Raw genomic sequence first — 17,628 nt, 5'->3', positions numbered from 1 at the left:
GGCGATGAAAACCTAAAGTCTTAAAGCGGACCCGCTGCTTTCAATGTTGGGGATGAGATCAATTTTCTGAACCGTCATTTCTGTTGCGCCCCCCACATTTTGCCGTTCTGTGGTGCGGTGCCGCTTTCTCTGGCCCCTCCAACCTTTCCAGCTTCCCAGTCGAAGCTCAAACCCCCTCAAGTCCGACTCCTCCCCCACTTTCCGGTGTCTAAGTCTTATTTGAACCTGTGGTCGTTTAGCTTAGGCGGGCACTGGGTAGGAGGCAGCTGTCTTTGCTGTTTCGTTTAAATTTGGCGTGGGTGGGTGGGTTCCTTACACAATTCTGTAGCACACGCAAAACAGTTAAAAGCTAGAATTAGAGAGATCGGAGAGTTCCACATCTTCAAAGCGCCGCTAGGAAAGGAAATAATACGGGGACGGGGACGGGGACGGCGTGGGTGGGTAGGGGGTTGGCAACTTCCCTGGCAACTTCGATAAATCTGGTAACTGGAGGCAAAAAAAAAAAGAGAGAGAGAGAGAGAGATTCCGAGGGCTGAGTCTGGTCCGGATGAAACGCTAGGGCTCTTTCCAATGCCAGAGTCTGGTGCTGGAAGACTGCCACTGGCGTCTTGCCATTCAAGTGGCCCCAGACGGCAACACACCCACTGGAAACGCACGTGAACAAAGCTCTGGCCCCGGGAACCGCCGCCTGCGGTTTTCCAGTCCATTCCAGCTTCTCCGGGGAGTGTAGGGCGCACAGAGAGTTAAATTAGTTCTCCCGCCCCGTAGGAGGGAGGGGAAGGGGAGGGGGAAAGCAGCCCAGTGTCTCAGGCTGGGTACCTCGTAGTTAGTAGTACGTTCGAAACCTGTCGCCCTCACTTTCAAGTTCGGCTTCTTCCATTGCCACCACAGAGGAACGATCCCTCCGAGATACCAGACCAGCCGTGGCGGAAATCTCCACGCCAAGACGTTCAGCTGCTACCGCGCGGGTGCGTCTCTGGCCCTTGGTCCCGCGCGTCAAGCAGCGGCCAGGCAGCAGCTCTGCTCCCGCCCCCGTGTCCACCCAGCCCGGGACCAGGTTGGCAGTTCTCAACGATGGGCAGGAGGGACCTTGGCGGCGACCCCTAAAACAATACCATGCCCCGGGAGCCCCGCTACTGCCGCGCCAGCTTCTTCCCTTTCCACCTCCCCGACCCTGTCGGATTCGGATGAGCCCACAGCAGAGAGACGCGGACGCCAGGTAAAGGGGCTGAGGTGGAGTTTCCAGTAGCCGCCAGAGCTGCCATTACGCGGGCACCACGCGGTCTCTGGGGGACAGGGGAAGCTTTTTTTTTTTTTTTAACCAGCGGGGACTGGTCATCGGGAGAGTGGGTAGGATGTTTCAGTCTTTGTTTTTCATCCAGATAGAAAACAGGTTGCTTAATTCATCCCTGAATGGAGGGAGGTCTATTTTCAGGTCGAATCCATCTCTTGCAAGGAGTTATGTTAACTACGCTGAGTCAAAACGCAACATTTTTTAGCCGGCTGGAGTATCGTACTAAACTGGGGTTCCTAAAGCCACCAAAGTTGCCAGAAATCAGCCTCTCCCTTACCCAGAATGACTCTGTTAACTTCTAGGAGTAACATTTCCCCTACTACCCAACCCTCGCGCTCACTCCATCTGCTGTTAATGTCACCAGCGTTATTATTCAGAGCTGGCGTCTAAAGCCACCAGCACGCCCCCTGCCCGAAATCCTGGATCTGTTAGTTGGCTAAGAGATGCAGGGTGGGGATGGAGGTGGGAGAATGCTAGTTCCATTTCCTTCGAGTTGGGGAGGGGGTTCCTTTCCCCAAAACCAAGTCTTTCTACAGCTCTGCTGGTTTTCAGGGGCTGCGCACTAAGCTAGAACCAGCGCAACCTTACCGCGCATAAACCGGTTCTATGATGGCGCTGGGGGCATACCGGCCTGAACCTAATTGCTTTCTCCCCGCCGCGCGCGTGTGGGATGCGGGGAGCGAACGGTAACACGTCCAGACGCTCAGTGCAGGGGCGAGATGAGGCTGATGGGGGTGGGAGCAGAGCGGTGCCAGCTGGTATCGAGTCCCCTCGAAAGCTCGCAGTCCGCTGGACTGATCATCCCTCCGCTGTGCTAATCAGATCGCGCTGGTGCCCCCCACCCACTGGGCCAGTCACTTTTCTTTTGTAATCCGGCGCGAGATCAAGGCTGCCAGTTGAAGTCAGGGCACTAACCAGGGAGAGGAAGTGTCCGGGAAGAGAGTGACTGGGGCAGGCTGGATCCACACTTGATGCCGGGAAACTTCTGAAGCGTGTGGGGTTCTGGCCCGCAGCAGATGCGGTTGGAGGCGGAGGCCACTGCTGGTGTGGTAGCTGGCGCTTCGCTTGTTACCCCCTAGCAGGATGGCGCTCACTGTTTCCTCTAGTCCAATTAACTCCCCCAGCCATCCCCCCTTGTCCTCGGGGCATTAGTCAGACCTTGAGTTTGGGCAGGAGAGCGAATACGTATAAGACAGTCAAAGCATTTTTTCTAGCCACCTTTTGCATAATGTAATAGGAACAGCAACTCCCCCGCACGTACCCCGGTCTTGTGTGCATTTGTGCCGGCTCGCGTCTCTGGCGTGCGTCTGGGTGGATCCATATGTGGTTTGTGTTTAGGAGGCAAATCGGGCCTTTTTCCAAGCCATCTTAACACAATTTAGGCGCTCAAATACGTGAAGGCGGTAGACCCTACAGGAATGCGAAGAAAATAAAAACAATTGGGAAAGCGATGCCAAGTGACTCGGGCTGTGAACTGAGGACGGGGAAACCGTCCTGAGCGGTCTTGGCCACTGCCCCTGCCTAAGTCTTCTGTCGCGCTAAGCGATCCGCCCCCTGGAGAGTTGGTCCTGGGCCAGTTTCAAGTTCCCGGGTGTGCTTTTGGCCAGGCACCCCCGACGGCGCATCTGAGCGCAGCTCAGCGATTGGCGCGGGCTCGGGCTCGTTCTCCCTCTCCCTCGTCTGTTCAGATTCGGCCCCTCTACAGACTTGTTACAACACGACAGTAACTTACTGGAGGTAGGAGCAGCGGCAATGAAATGTGAGGGGAAAACCAGAACTCCCTATCCCCACCCCCCACCCCCCGAGAATGAGACGTGCACCTGGTTGCTTTACGTTACTCTTTCACCTTTACAAAGAGATGGCGATGAAACACTGCCTGTTTACAAATCAGGTTTCTGTAGCTGTCAAGCCTGTTTTCTAAATCTTTGAAGTTGAATCTATGGGGAAAGTGAACAACGGTCTTTCCAGCGGCCATGGTGAAAGGATAAAATGGGGCGTTTAAGATAACCATATCGAATGTTTTGTTATATTACCAATTAAAACTGTTGAAGAAGGTCTGGGGTCAGGGAACTAGGGATGGGGTGGGGGGCCGATCACCAAGACTGACTGCATTTGACATAACGCCATCTTGGTTGAGAGACTTGTAATATTTTTACCCTCTAATCTCATGTTTCCATCATTTCTCAATGTCTAAGTAATAGATTCCTCTGGCTTGGAAGTACAACATCAAGTGGTCAGAGAGGAAATTGGCTTTCAACTTTCGGGTGGTGGCATTATCCCAGGAGTTGGGGAGACAGGTGGGGTGGTGCCGGGTAGGGAGAGGAGGCGGCGTGCAGGGGCAGCGGCACACCCGGCGTTAGCCCTGTGTTCTGCAACTCACTTCAGGGAGGACAGGGTTAAGAGACTTTGCCTCTTGGAAAGCTTTTGGTTGCAGCCGCGCCTCCCAAGCATTCTTTAAACCAGAAATGTGGGAGGGACTGGAAGAGGGCGGGAGTGAAAGAGGGAGGGAGAGAAAGAGGGCTCGAGTTGGGGAGCGCGCCAGAGCGAGAGGGACGAGAGAGAGGAGGAGCGCAGGAGCGGCGCAGGCGATCCCGCGAATTCATTACTGTAAACATCTCCCGGGGGCGTCGGGAGGGGTGGGGGTGGGGGTGGGGGCCGCGGCGCCTACAAAGCCCCGCCGCGTCGGATCCAGGCAGCAGTGAGGTCGGAGCAGCCTCCGGACCCACGCGGGACCGACGCAGCACAGAGAGAGAGCCCCGCGCAGCGCCCCACGCCGGGCTCCGCGCGGTCGGCACCGGGGCATCGGAGGCGCACTCGCCCGGTTCTCCACACCTCTCTCGGGGTCCTCCGTCTCCGAGGAGCCCCGGCATTGGGGTCACTTTCCATCGCCTTCCACGCTCCTCTTCTTTCTGTTGGGACTGTGTGGCTCCGCCGAGGCGGAGAGGGGGAGGAAGAGGAGCAGAAGGGGTGGGGGCCGCGGCGGCCGGAGCCAGGAGAAAGTGGCATGCCCCAGCCCTGGAGGCGGAGGTGGCGGAGGACTGGGGAAGACGATGCCGCGGCTCCGTAAGGGAGAAAGGCAAGAGCGAGCGAGGCGAGTCGGGCGCCCGGGCACCAGCTGGCTGCGGGCAGGCTCGCGCCGCTCTGAGGCTCCAGCCTCCGCGTCCCCGAGCCCCGACACTGCAGGCGACAGGGCTGGGCTCCGGCAGCCGCCACCGTCGCCGCTGCCGCCACCGGGAGGACCGAACAAAAGTTTGGAGCTGAGGGAGGACGCAGCGCTGAGCGGGATTAACACCAGGGCCAGAAGAACCTCGAGAACCTTTGCAGGTAACGGGCACCTTCAACCCTCTCTCTCCATGCCTCTCTGCTGGGCTCCTGCATCTTCCCAGCGCCTTTCTGACCGCCCCCCCCCCCGCCCCCGCCCCAGATCTGGCTGAAAGTAAGAGGGAGGCGAAGTTCTCGGGGATGGGCACCTAGCGCCGGGAGGTCTACAGTAACGTTAGAGGGGCCGGTGGTGCATCTCGGTGCATCTCGGCACCCGGTGGGCAGCTGTGCAGCGAGGCGAATCTCTCCTGGGAATGGATGAGAACCCTCGGCCCCAGCTGGTGTTTGATCTTGTAGCTCTCGGGGAATTTAGAATGTGGGTTGAGGGGCTTTTAGTATTCCTAAATGCAGAGAAATGATGGGTGAATTTCACTGACTTCCACCCTGATCCCCTCTTATTTAGCATATTTAAAGAACGAGGTGAACCCATTCCCAGTTACCCACCGAATTTAGCTGGTGCAGGAAAGCAAATGGGGGCGGGGGCGGGGAGGTGTATGTGAGAATTTCAAGGAAAGGAGAAAAATTTTCCTTTCCCTTTCTGATATCCCCGGGGTCCTACCTCCTTCCATTCACCGTCTGGCGTCATAAAATAGGAACTTTAGAAGTCACATTTTGATTGAAGGGTGGGATGAAACACACTAACCACTGGTGACGTGAATTTGCAGTGCGTATGTGTGTTGGGGGGGTTGTTAACCGAGGGGCGGAGGGGTTGGTTTTTGCTAGGCGGCCTGATGCACAGTAGTACGGGGTGGGGGCGGTGAGTGGTCCAGTTTGTGTACGGAGGAGGGGACAGTGGAGGGAAAACACTCAATGTTTCCAGAACAGCAGCCTTACCTGGGCTGAGAAAACAGCTTCCGCCTTTCACTCAGAGGCCGACAAGATTCCAGCCCCAGTTACCCCAATGTCCCCGCTCCCGCAGTCGAGTTTTGAGTTTCCGAGGGGCTCGACCTTTGCTGCTGCTATCATTTTTGTTAGGATCATTATTGATTCTCCTGGAAACTCATCGTGCCTTCTCTTGTAAGTGGAAATCAGTCTCTAAGAGCTTTTGATTAATTTTAGTGGAGGGACTCTTGTAACGCTTACAGTAAGCTAATCAAGTGCAAGGCACAAATCCGTGTAAATGCTCGCCCAGGAGTGCAAGGGGCTGATTAGATTTCTTTACATGCTGTATTTGCTATGCAAAGCCTCTTCTGAATGGGATCTATTGCCCCCCCCCCCCCCCCAGCCTGGAGGTTCTTTCATCACACAGGGCTTTAGGGAGCTTTGGGGCATGCCCACTCTCCCTGGGGATTATTGCTGAATTTATTATGTCTAACTTCTCCCAGCCCAAAGCTAATATGAAAACTAGCTTCCACATCGGGAAGATATTGTCTGTGGACTTACACAGAATGACCTTATCAAAGCTCCAGTCTAAGGATCTCCCAAACGTTTGGAGGAAAATAAAATGCAGCTTGGCATCTGTCCAGGGATGTATTTGGTGGTTGCAGTATAAATGTAAAAAATTAAGTCCGTATTGGAAGTGTTGGGACGGGACTTTTTTTTTTTTTTTAATCACTAAGCAACGTGCGTCAGATCCCTAAGATTGACAGGCCACCATATTAGAAGCGAATAAGTCCTTGGGTAATACACACACCGTGAAAAGTTGTTTATTTCCCCACAATCTTACTGCTCCCCAGAATACCTTTTTTTCCTTCATTTCCTCAAAAGCCCCAAACAGGATAGGGTTAAACCATCTGAGGATTTCTAATACTCAAGGTGGACAGGGCAACACCATCCTGTCATGTTGAGCTGCAAATAACTGTGACTGGAGAAGGTTGGAGATGAAATTTCTAACACGATTCCACGTCTCTGCCGGTGGGTATAAGACGTTGTAAAAAGAATTGGGCTAACTGTACTGGAGCCGAACCTATAACAAACCTTGCATGGAAAGAATGCTGTTTCTTTTTCTTTTTTTCTTTTTTTAATACACCTCTTAACATTTCAGTACTTTCACAGCAGTTTTAGAAATTCCAGGGGCTGCTTTTGACAGAAGAAAATAGATTCCCAAATGACACCATTCTGGGCACCTTTAAGACGGGCCTGGTTTTTCCTGTGTGCTGTGTTTCAGATGCTGTGATCTTATCTGAGTTTGACTTTGACCTGCTGGATCTAATTTGAAGCTCCTCTGGTGCCTCTTACACTCATATTCCGGCCTGCCAGAGAGTTTGATCTAGGGTTTAGGCATATCTCCCCAAGGCTACCCTGTATCTTCCCAGTTTGAAGCTGTGGTTTCAACAAAGGCTCAAGTACCTGCAAGTCCAGAAGCCTTAAACTGTAGAGACTCAGCATGAACGTGTGGTCTAGTTTGAGTCTTCAGCTTTGTATTCTACAAGGAAGAATTTCTGCTTCTAAGATCAGCAGGGTCTGAAGTTAAAGAACAGCAAAGGTTCTGTTTTCTGGGTAGCAGATTCCAAAAAGGTCAAGGTGATGCCATTTTATTTCTATGCAGGTCAGACCTTCCTGGATAATCATCTTTTGGTGTCTTTTCTCTCATTTCAATTCAAGTTCATTTTTCACTAGATTACTTCAATAACTTTGTGGTTGCTGCCACAGTGATTCAACTTCAGTCCATTAGTGACCTCTGTCTGCGAGAAATGAATACTCATTGTTTCTCTTCTCATCAGAGTCTACAGATTACGTGAGGGGAGGAAAAGAAACAGCTCTGTAGTTCTTTCTGGATAGTTAGATTTTCAAACTTGATTTTCCTAATACAGAATTTAGTGTGGGTGCTGATACTTAACGACAGTAATAAAAATCTTACATACAGGCTAACAGGCTTGTAAGGGGTTCCTGCATACAGCATCGCCCACAGGGTCAGCATAAATAAAACACCAGTGCTCTCCGCTGTCAATAAAAGGGGTGTACAGTCAGGTAGACTAATGTTTTGAGACTCACAAAGCTGCTAGATGTCAGTGAAATTTTATTGCCCCTAAGCGCTTACATAACAAGGGAAACTTGATTCAAGCCCAGAACGTGTACGAGTCTGTGGTAACTAGACTTCATAGGAGCAGCGTGTGTGTGCTTTTCAATTCAGCTGTGAACTTATGGTCCAGAGCAAGGGTGAGAGGTAGAGAGGGAGAAGGCTGTCTAGAAACTGATGGTCTTTTAAGGAGATTTTTAAAATCTGACTCTTAATCCAGCTTTGTCTTTTCAGGGTTTTCAAATCAGAATTTCAATTTCAGTCGATTATTCTAAATGGTAATTGAACACCAAGTTTGTCGAATTTCTTAGGTGGGCGGATGCCATTATCAGACATTTTCCAGATGGTTTTTGATGTAGTGATATTTGGGGATATGGGATTTTTAGCAGGTTTTCTTTCTTTACCCTTGGAAAGATTTTGTGCAGAAGACATTTCTAAAGCCCGATTATTATTATTATTAAACAACTATTATAATGCCCCAGCCAACTTTCTTATTTTTCTCCACCCTCCAAATCACTTTGCTTTTTTAAAAATGATGTTTCTCTTCTAAAAACCACATGTTGGGGATTGGAGTAAGATTATCAGTATTTTTTGTTTTTAGTATTTTCAGCAATGTGACCTCCAGTTAAGTATCTGTTTATAGTATAACACACACTCACACACATATACATCAAGAGCCATTTTAAGACAGAGATTCTTTTCAAGGTTTTAAAATATGTTCCTTTTAAAGAACTATGACACAAATATTGTAATAAAAATATCCTGTGTTTCAATGAATACAGAGACTTATTTCAGTCCGTCGCATGGAACAGTAAAACACTGTATTAGCAAAATAATCAGTAGTATTTTCAGTACATGGTCAAAATCTGTTAGAACCTTCATGGTTTTTTTTTTTTTCCCTTGGCGAATTTCGCATCCACTGGTCTTTCTGGTTTTCTTTGATTTCTTCGACTGTGGCTCTTTGAAGTGATTCAAAATTAAACAGTAGCTACTTCTTTAGGGAAATTCATCATGTTATGTTCAGGATTCCAGAAGAGTTAATGATGCAGAAAAAGTCCTGTAAAACATCTTTCTAAAAGAAGTCCTTCTCTTGCAGGCTTCCCACTTACTGGCCTCCTGTGCCATTTGCAGCGAATTGGAACTCTGTTATTTATTTATTTTTCAAATACCACCTCTAACTTAATTTAATGTGGGATGTATTTCTGCAGAAGCATGCAGTACCCTGTGTCCTGAGTCGCCCAAACAAAGCAGTGTCGCTTTTATGGATCTGGAATAAGGGAAGGTCAAAGAAAATACCCTTGCATAGTTTGGGAAGTCAAAAGGCCACATTCGTGATTCTCAAACACTGGCCAGTTATTCTTCTGATAATAAGGGCGCACACATTTTTTTCTGGCAGTTTAGTAGTTAAAGATCTGAGCCATTTTTTTGACGTACTCACAAAATAAATACCTGGTGTTCTTACCCATTAGGTGTTCATTAGAACTTAGCTGTTCCTCTCGCCTTCTTCCCTGGTTGCTTTTAAGGGAATATGCAAGAAACTTGGCAAAAGGTCCCCTTTCCCCTCAGGTCACAGATCATGTGTTATATTTCAGTTGTTTTTATGACAGCTTTTGAGATACAGATAAAAGAATCTTCTATGTGAACCTTTTAAGAACCTTAGGGCTTTTGGATTTAAACTCACTGAAAAACATCAGGTACCAGAGTTCATAGATGCTACTAGGTCTCAGAACACTGAAACCTGTTTCAGCAGTGGCTCTTAAAATTGGTTCACAAATTTATTGTCCGTGGAGGTCAACAGAGGTCATATGGCTGAATGGAAAGCATTAGACTCATATCAGTCCCAAAATAGATCCACGTGTTGGTGTCACTCTTAGCCCCAGCTGCCCGTGGGCATCACTTCTGTGAAATCCAGTGTCAAAATAGCCTCTGCTGGTCTCCTGTCCCCCTCTACTCCAGACTTGGGGCATTATTCTGAAGAAGGAACTAATGCAGGAAATAATAGTATTCTTCATAGATACTAGATAAAGAGAAGGCAAATGTTAGGGGAGTGGATTGGGTAAGCCTTTCTTTATCATAGAGGTTCCAGGGCATTTTGTCTAGGCCCTGAGGAATAAAATTGATTTTAAAACACATTCATGCCTGGTATTTACTTAGCGCCTCACTTGCATTTTCCAGTTCTCACAACCCGGATTTCATTTATTCATCTCAACTGCCTCTGTGAATTGGTATGAGAAAGCCCTGCTCGCCTAGACTGTCACTGGGTACCTGGAGCCAGAAGGAGGTTGAAGCCCACCTAAGGCTACACACAGTTCTCCTTGAAACCATTTGACGTTATACAAAATGATGGACCGTACACTTTATTGCATAGATATGAATTCTCCAGGTACAACTTAGAAGTCCTTTTAAAGCCACCCCAAATGGTCAGAGTTGTATTTTTTTATTAAAAGAGTAAAAAAATATGACAACCATATAAATATTTAGATTTAAAAAATAGAATTCCACTCTCTCTCCAACATTATATAAGATCAAGTTTGCCTATTCTGGGTAAGGATAAGTTTATGATATAGGCATTGTGATTTGGGATCTTTCTTGTGCGGAATGAGCAATGGGGAAGTTGTTTGGGGGGAAGCAAGGATGCACTTCTAAAAATAAAAAGCCCCTGCATTCTCGTGTCAGCACACTCCTTTCTGCATTTATGACCTTGGACAAATTACTCAATCTCTTGGAGACTTAATTTCCTCTCTTCGGAGTTCAACAGGGTTGTTCCAGGGTCAGATAAGATTAATGTGTGTGAAAATACCTTGATAACAGCACAGTTTTATATTCCCATAAAGAGGCATTATTCAGATTGATACCATTTATCACTTTGTGACTGTCATGTGCTAGGGTAGTTCCGGGTTTCAGATAAATAAAAGGGTGACAAGAGAGAGCTTGCTCTCCTGGAGCTTTTGGGGGGTGCTATGGGACATTTCCCAACCAGGAAAGTGTCTGGTGGCTCTCTTCATCACTCATTTCACTCATTCGATGGTGCGTTGTCTCTCTTTTGTGAGTTTGCTCTATTTTGATACAACTGTTTTTTTCCAAGGATCAAGAGTAAATGGGGTGAGTTGGGTGCCAGGGCCAAACTTCCCTTCCCGGACAGCTTGGAAACTGAATTGATCACAGATAGATTCCACCGAGGATCTTTTGGAAAGGAGCCATCCACGTTCACTGAAGTCAAGTCATTTCCCCTTTTGGCTGGGTTTGTACTTTGGCCCCGTTCAGGTTGCCTTTTGCAAAAACATAGTCATTAATAAAATATATGATAACTTTAATGACTTTTGTTTTGTAAATTAAGACCAGGCCAGTGCAAAAGACTGGCTCTTCAGTAGTTTGGCAAACCTCCTGAGCCCATTACCAGTAAGTGGAAAGACCTGGTTTCTTTCTGACACCCACATAATCTCCAGAGCTTGGCCTTACTTTACTTTGACGTAGTGTCGCAAAACTCTTGTGAGACATTCTTTACAGTTCACTTCTTCGTATTTTGTTCAGTTGTTTTTGTAATTGTCAGACCCGAGTGAACGTGTTGATTTTAGTTTTCTAATTTGTGTACATGTACGCTTTTGTAAAGGTTACATTTTGATAGAAGATTTAAGGTTGCTTAATTGAAGCCTGCAGAAAATGCTCTCAAGTGAAGTGTGTATTTATAAAATCTGTGGTTAGGTCACAATTCTTGGTCAGAAGGAAAATTTCAATCTGATTTGAATGGATGATAGTATGTGTTTGACAATGTTCTTTTCATTTTCTAATTTGTATTTGCCAGAGGTCTGATGCTCTTTTTTTTTTCTTCAGTTGATTAGTATTTCAGCAGTGCATTGCAAACTATCTGGTCATAGCACTATGTTTTAACATGACAAATAACCCTCATAGAGTCTGAATGCCTTTTGTTCTGGCAGTGCTGAATGATATAATATTTGAAGAAGAAAAATGTTTACTACTACTCTGAAGAGTTATGCTAATAAAATGAGATGACTCTTGTAGGTACATGTGCAGGCAGTGAGTTTGTGCACACCCACATTTTTATTTATTTTATTTTATTCCTTTTTAAAAGATTTTATTTATTTATTTTTAGAGGGGAAGGAGAGAGGGAGAGAAACATCAATGTATGGTTGCCTTTTGTGCGTCCCCTGCTGGTAGTTAGCCTGTAAGGAACCGGCCTGCAACCCAGGCATGTGCCCTGACTGGGAATCGAACCCCGATCGTCTGGTTCGCAGGCCTGCGCTCAATCCACTGAGCTGTGCCAGCCAGGGCCACACCCACATCTTTAAAATGCACAAGCCCTTCTGAGCGTTAGGGAGGAAGTACTGGTATACCTCTCAGCTAGGGGTGCTAAATGAGCCCATGTGTCTTTAATATAATAATATAATAATGAGATAACCCCAATTGTTTTTAAGTAAAGGTGTTCTTTTTCAAGTAGGTCCTAGGGAAACTACAAATTAAGAGGAAATACATTTTTGTGTGAGTGTCTTGGCACTCACGAATAAGACGGTATTTTTGTAAATGCAGAAGGTATACAGCAGATGATGAAGAACGCTTTTTCATTCATGCAGAAGATCATTTTTAGCACTTACTATGTATCGGGCATAAAGTCAGACTGGAAAGATAAACAGGGAATATGGTGGAGGCTACCTAGGCTGATGAGGTCTAAGGGAAACACAAAACCTAATTTCATCACAGTTTTATACATGATTGAAAACAGCACAGCCAATCCCAATAAGTGTGCCAGGATCACCTGGCACTAATGAAAAGAGCTTTATGTTTGGAAAGGGGTAGTCCTGAGTTCTCCTGTTGGCTGTGGTTAACTTCGAAAACTCGGGTAAACTTTTACATGTCTTTTAGACTTTGTCTCCTCAAGTATAAAATAGGAGGAAGTAGTTTCTCCTCACAGTGCTTATTCTTCTGAGGATTGAGGTAATTATGTAAAGTGTCTAATTGTTTGGCACCCAGTAGAAGCTTAATAAATGCTGACTGCAGATCATTCTGTCTCGGAAATGATAACGATTCCATTATGTTGCTCTCTCCCTCTCCAAGTATTGCTGCCATTCCTCTGGAATCCCAAAGAAAGCTTTTGACTCCCTCAACTTGTCCACTGATAGAATACCATTATTATTTTGCAAACCTCTTCTGCAAAATAATATATGTTTTTTTTTTATGCATGTAAAGAAGCATGAAAGGGCAGCAAAGGAGACAAAAACTCCACGCAGTGGAAGAATGAACTCATAGCTGGTGGTGCATAGTATATGCTGGTGCTGGGACTGGGGACAGGGTGGGGGGTGGAGGACAGAGAGGAGCACTTGTTTGGGGCATCAGGAAGTGGTGTCAGTTGGGTCCTGATAAATTGTAATTTTTTTGACCATTGAAAGCATAGCTTTCGGCAGTTAAGGGGTGCTTCTCCATGCACCCCCACTCAGCTCCATGCACCCTTCCATGGAACCAATACACGCAACTTGCAACAAGTTCTGGTCTAGACTGTGACACTAGGTACAGTGAGCTTTGGTTGTTATGTCTCTGCCACTGTTCAGAGATTTTTTGTCAGAACGAATGTTAAGCACTTTCTTCACACAAATCATCGCACACATGACTTTTGGCAGAGTCATGAACATATTTTATTGTAAAAGATGAACATGTACATTTTCACCATATTTATATAATTTCTTATTTTGTTCTCAGAGAATGATGATACCTTGCTTGTTTGGTGAAAGATGATAGAATGAGAATGGTGCTGTTGGGTTATTGGTTCAGTGTGAAAAATATTGCTTTCAGAAAGTAATTTCCAATTAATGTAAGTAAAGGAGCTGCTTGCCGCTTCTACAGCAGATGCTTCTGAACGAACAGAGGCGGTGCTCAGGAGCACTGGGCAGGGCTCATACTGCTGGGGTAGTTCTTAGCATTATAATTGCATGTATATGTAGTATAATTTTCTCATTCTACTCATTGAAATTTGCTTCTTTGACACTATGAATCTGTGAGTTTATTGATGTAAAAACTTATATTTAACAGGATAATAGGTAATGACTATTATTAGACCTCAAAGTTCATAAGCACAGTTTTTCATGTTAATTTGTAATGTAATGTTACATGTGTGTGTGTGTGTGTATATATATATATATATATTCCAAATGGAGCAGAGAGAAGCAGTCACTCGACTGTATTTTGTAAATTGTTAATATCTTAGTAAGTAACTTCTGAACCAGCATTTTACCCAACATAAAACAATAAGACCTTGTTTTGTTTCTTTTGAACACATAAGAGAGATTAAAATTCTTTGGAAAATGGTTTAAAATTCTTTGTTTTTTTACCCAAATAGGTAAGGCACAAGTCCAATAGTGCTGACAGCAGTGGAATTTTAAACTCAGTTCTAATAATCCCTGAGTCCCGAAGGAATGTGAGGCCTACATCCGTTAAGTCATGAGTTTGTAACTGGGGATTTGACAAAGCTTGGTCTTTTACTATGTGCCAGGTGCCCTACTGCGTTTCCTGTTGGACACTTGGGATATTCTTTCAAAGAAGGACTCATTTCTGATGAGAAATTTGATGGGTTGGCCCACAGTCATCCTCTTGAAACCTAACTCATTCATTTAATTACCTGAAGGGAGTGGTTAAACTACAGGTTCCTGGGCCCTAGGCTGGAAATTAAATCTGACTGATTGAATGCTCAAGAGCTCCCAGCATTGGAGATCACTGACTTAGACTTTTAGAATTCTAAGGATTCTTTAGAGTTCTTCATTTTTAGAATTTTTTTCTTTCTGGTGCAGAGGCTCCATGATAATCATCTGGTTTACTGTCACTTGTGAATCTCTGAGAGTATTTTTTCCTGTGTATTTTGCCATGTAGGAAATATAGCTAGATTTAAACCAACGGAAGGAAAGCACCTTTTCTAGGAAAGCACCTTCAGAAAGGTCAAATGTCAGAGCTGGCTTCATCTGCAGTAGGCACAGCCTGTTGTGTGGTCCCTCCATCATCCATCAGTGTCCCCCAAACCATTATACTGGGTTGTTCTTGGTGTCCCAGAGTTAATTTCCAAAAAAAGACAAATCATATCATATTACCTTATTCTCTGTCCATCTGGATAAAGTCCATCCAAATGTTATGATGACTTTTGAGATTTATAACCATCTGGGTCTCAGACTTTCCTTCAGGCCTCATACTCAAGCACCCATCCTGTGTAGCCATGTTCCAAAGATGGTAAAGCATGTTCCTCCTCATACTTAGCATTCCCCACGCTGCTAATCCTTTGTGTAGGGTATTATTTGCTTACTCTCAGTTTAGCGGACTATTCCTTAAAGACCCACATGAATGTTACCTTCCCTACTGGTCCAAATGGATCATTCCTTTCTCTGGGTTTCTCCAGCATTAGGTTTGTACCTTTATTAGTTCCTTCTTTGTGTGGTATTGTAATGTGCCTGTTCAGGTGTGTGTCTCTCCTGTTGTTCTCCAAGAACCTTGGCTTATTCATCCTGTCACCCTGGTGCAAACAATGGTGCCCATTGCAGCACGTTCTGCACGGGTGTAACTGATTGGATAAAGGCACAATTGTGCTGGCCAATCCTGGAAGAGAAGATTCACAGTCCAGTCATAGGGAATGTATCCTCAGAAGTGCTTTTTCCTTTTCATGTGGGGAAAAAATACAACTACGACTTCCCTACCTTGCTCTAAGCAGGTTTGTCAGGCAAATGACTGTTGGTGAAGCCACCCCAGATCAGCATCCAGCTTTCCAAACCACCCATGAGGCAATTCAGATGCCGCACTGTCAGATCTGTGTAAAGAAGAAATGCGTTTGCTCGACGATGTATCTTTCTTGGCATCAAGTAAAATGATCAGTTCCGTAGATGTTCATGCAGATGTGGTTTCCATAGAATAAAACATTTAGCTCATCAAATTAACTTTGTGTATCTTGGCATAATTAAAGAGAACCAGGAACTTGTGAAAAAATCATGCAGTTGCTCTTTTTTTTATGTGTATTTTTGTTCTGTGTTTTATTTGGATTATTTTATCCTAGGCACATTATTTCCTGACGGAGATCTCTGAGGAGCCAGGACCCGCCAGAGAGAAAAGAAGGCTAGAAATGATAACTCCTTAATCAGTCTGTCTCCACAAAGCAGGACCCTCCTTAGTCTTCCTGACTTGACATTGAGTACAGCAAAGAGCACACAAAGGTTGCAATACATTCGAAACTTACAGGGTTTAATGTGATCGTGATGGTGACAGAGTTGGACTTTAAATCCTTCTTTTTCCGCGAAAGAACATTCCAACAACATCTTGCTTCTTTCATGGTGGATTGTTGATAATGGACAGAGGAGATGTACATGCATGTGGGGGGTGTATATGGCCATGTACATATATGGCCTTCTTCCCCTTTTCCAGTGACTACAGAGAGTAGAAGGTGGTGGAACATATTTTGATCTGCCCCTACCTTACCTGTTGCTGCCCTCTGGACTGTCTATATGTTGGCAACATTTTTTATGCCAACAGAAGAAGCACATGGAATAGCATGTGACATGAGTGTCTTGACAAGTGACTGTTCTTTAACACTGGGGGCTTACGATACCACCACAGAAGGTCTTACAACATAATTTTTAGCACTGCTTACAAACAGTATTTCTCCTGTTTCTTGAATGACATCGAATGTCAGTGAGGCCACATTCTCATCCAGAGGTAGTAGGAATAATATAATGATAATGAACAATATTGTATAGATCATAGGTAAGGTTGATTTAGAGAGCTGTTTATGCAGTTCATGTATATCAGCACATTTAAATATTTCTTAATAAAAACCCTGTAGAGTAGCTTCTGTTTAGTAATATTACTATTAACCTCATGTTCCATAGGGAAACTAAAGGAGAGAGAATCGCCTGAGGTTGCCTACTTATTTTGTAGCTGTTATTAATTATCTTTATAAGATAGGTGAGGACTGCATAATTTCCAAAATCAACTCTAAATTTATTTTTCTGTGCCCTAAAAATCCTAGAGCAGTTGCTCACTGTTCAGTGGGTAACCTGTGGTCCAGCTCTTTATATTTGCCTTTTTAATAGATAATAATCTAAAAAGCTATTATTTATTCTTTGCCATTTTTGAGTCAAAAAGATTCTTTTTTTTTTCAGTGTGTATCTGTAAAATAGGAACGGGAAAGAATCATAATTCTGAAGTGGGAAAACCTGTTCGCATGTTCTCAGTACTAGTGAAAGTTTATGAATAAATGCCTAATGATCACAGAGTGCATTGATTATAGAGAACATGTGCCATTGTTTTACCTTTACCCTTTACCAGAACTACTAATAAATAGTTAAATGGATGGATTTGAGATGCACCTGTTTTTCCCTGCAGAGGTGATAATGGACAATGAAATGACCAGAGGTCAGATGATAACATAAGTGAGTAGCCTCTGAGAGAGCCTGGCAAATTGTGGAGAACTGACTGTGTTGAAAATAGGTCAGATTCTCTTCTTTTCTGCATCTGTGTAATTGCTCAGGCAGTGGACTTTATTGGGCGGAAAAATGACGCAGAGATGGGCTGGAAAAAGGTTGTTCCGCACTGAAAATTTGAAAAGAAGCATAGTATGGGCTTGTAGGTCTTCACCTTGTTGAATTTAGTTTTTGACCATCACTCCCTGTTCCCACTTTCCATTGAGGCATTCATCTCTATATGTGTCAAGGTTGAGTTTTATGAATTCAGAGATTATAATGGAAGCCCTTCAATTATTTGTCCCCCGCGTTTCGTGTAAATATTATCGATACTATCTAAATTAAGTGATCCATTTCTCAGTTCCTTCATTTTTCCTGAGGCAGCAGACCATGGCTGCTCTTATTTCTATTTCCTTTTGTCACCTTATGTCCGTTGTCATGAGGCAACTGTGGATTGGGTGGCATGCGGTCACTGCTGAGTTAGGTCAGTCTAGGTGGTTGATTGAGGCAGTTGCTTAGGAAAGCAGGCTCTGCCTAGGTGTAGCAGCAGTTTGGTGAATGGCCCTATAGACAGCCAGCTCCACGACCACATGAAAACACCAGTCTGTTGGGCC

General features: G+C 45.2%; 1 protein-coding gene across 2 annotated transcripts in view; it reads left to right on the top strand.

Annotated features, from left to right (window-relative positions):
- The first annotated feature begins 773 nt into the window (after positions 1-773).
- The window catches only part of LOC118976670 (leucine-rich repeat transmembrane protein FLRT2), a 92,430-nt gene continuing 75,575 nt past the window's right edge, over positions 774-17,628 (top strand). The window contains exon 1 of one of the 2 annotated variants that reach the window (XM_037031279.1): positions 774-1,219. The gene's annotated coding sequence lies outside the window, so the exon portion shown is untranslated. Of the gene's footprint in view, positions 1,220-4,519; positions 4,619-17,628 lie in introns of those variants that run through there. The other variant, XM_037031278.1, reaches the window with a different exon arrangement.

The sequence above is a fragment of the Sturnira hondurensis genome, unplaced genomic scaffold (genome assembly GCF_014824575.4).
Source record: "Sturnira hondurensis isolate 20B ecotype Veracruz unplaced genomic scaffold, ASM1482457v3 Scaffold0021143, whole genome shotgun sequence".
Taxonomy (NCBI): Eukaryota; Metazoa; Chordata; class Mammalia; order Chiroptera; family Phyllostomidae; genus Sturnira; species Sturnira hondurensis.
The sequence above is the reverse complement of the archived record's forward strand: the minus strand, read 5'-3'. Positions and strand labels throughout refer to the sequence as shown.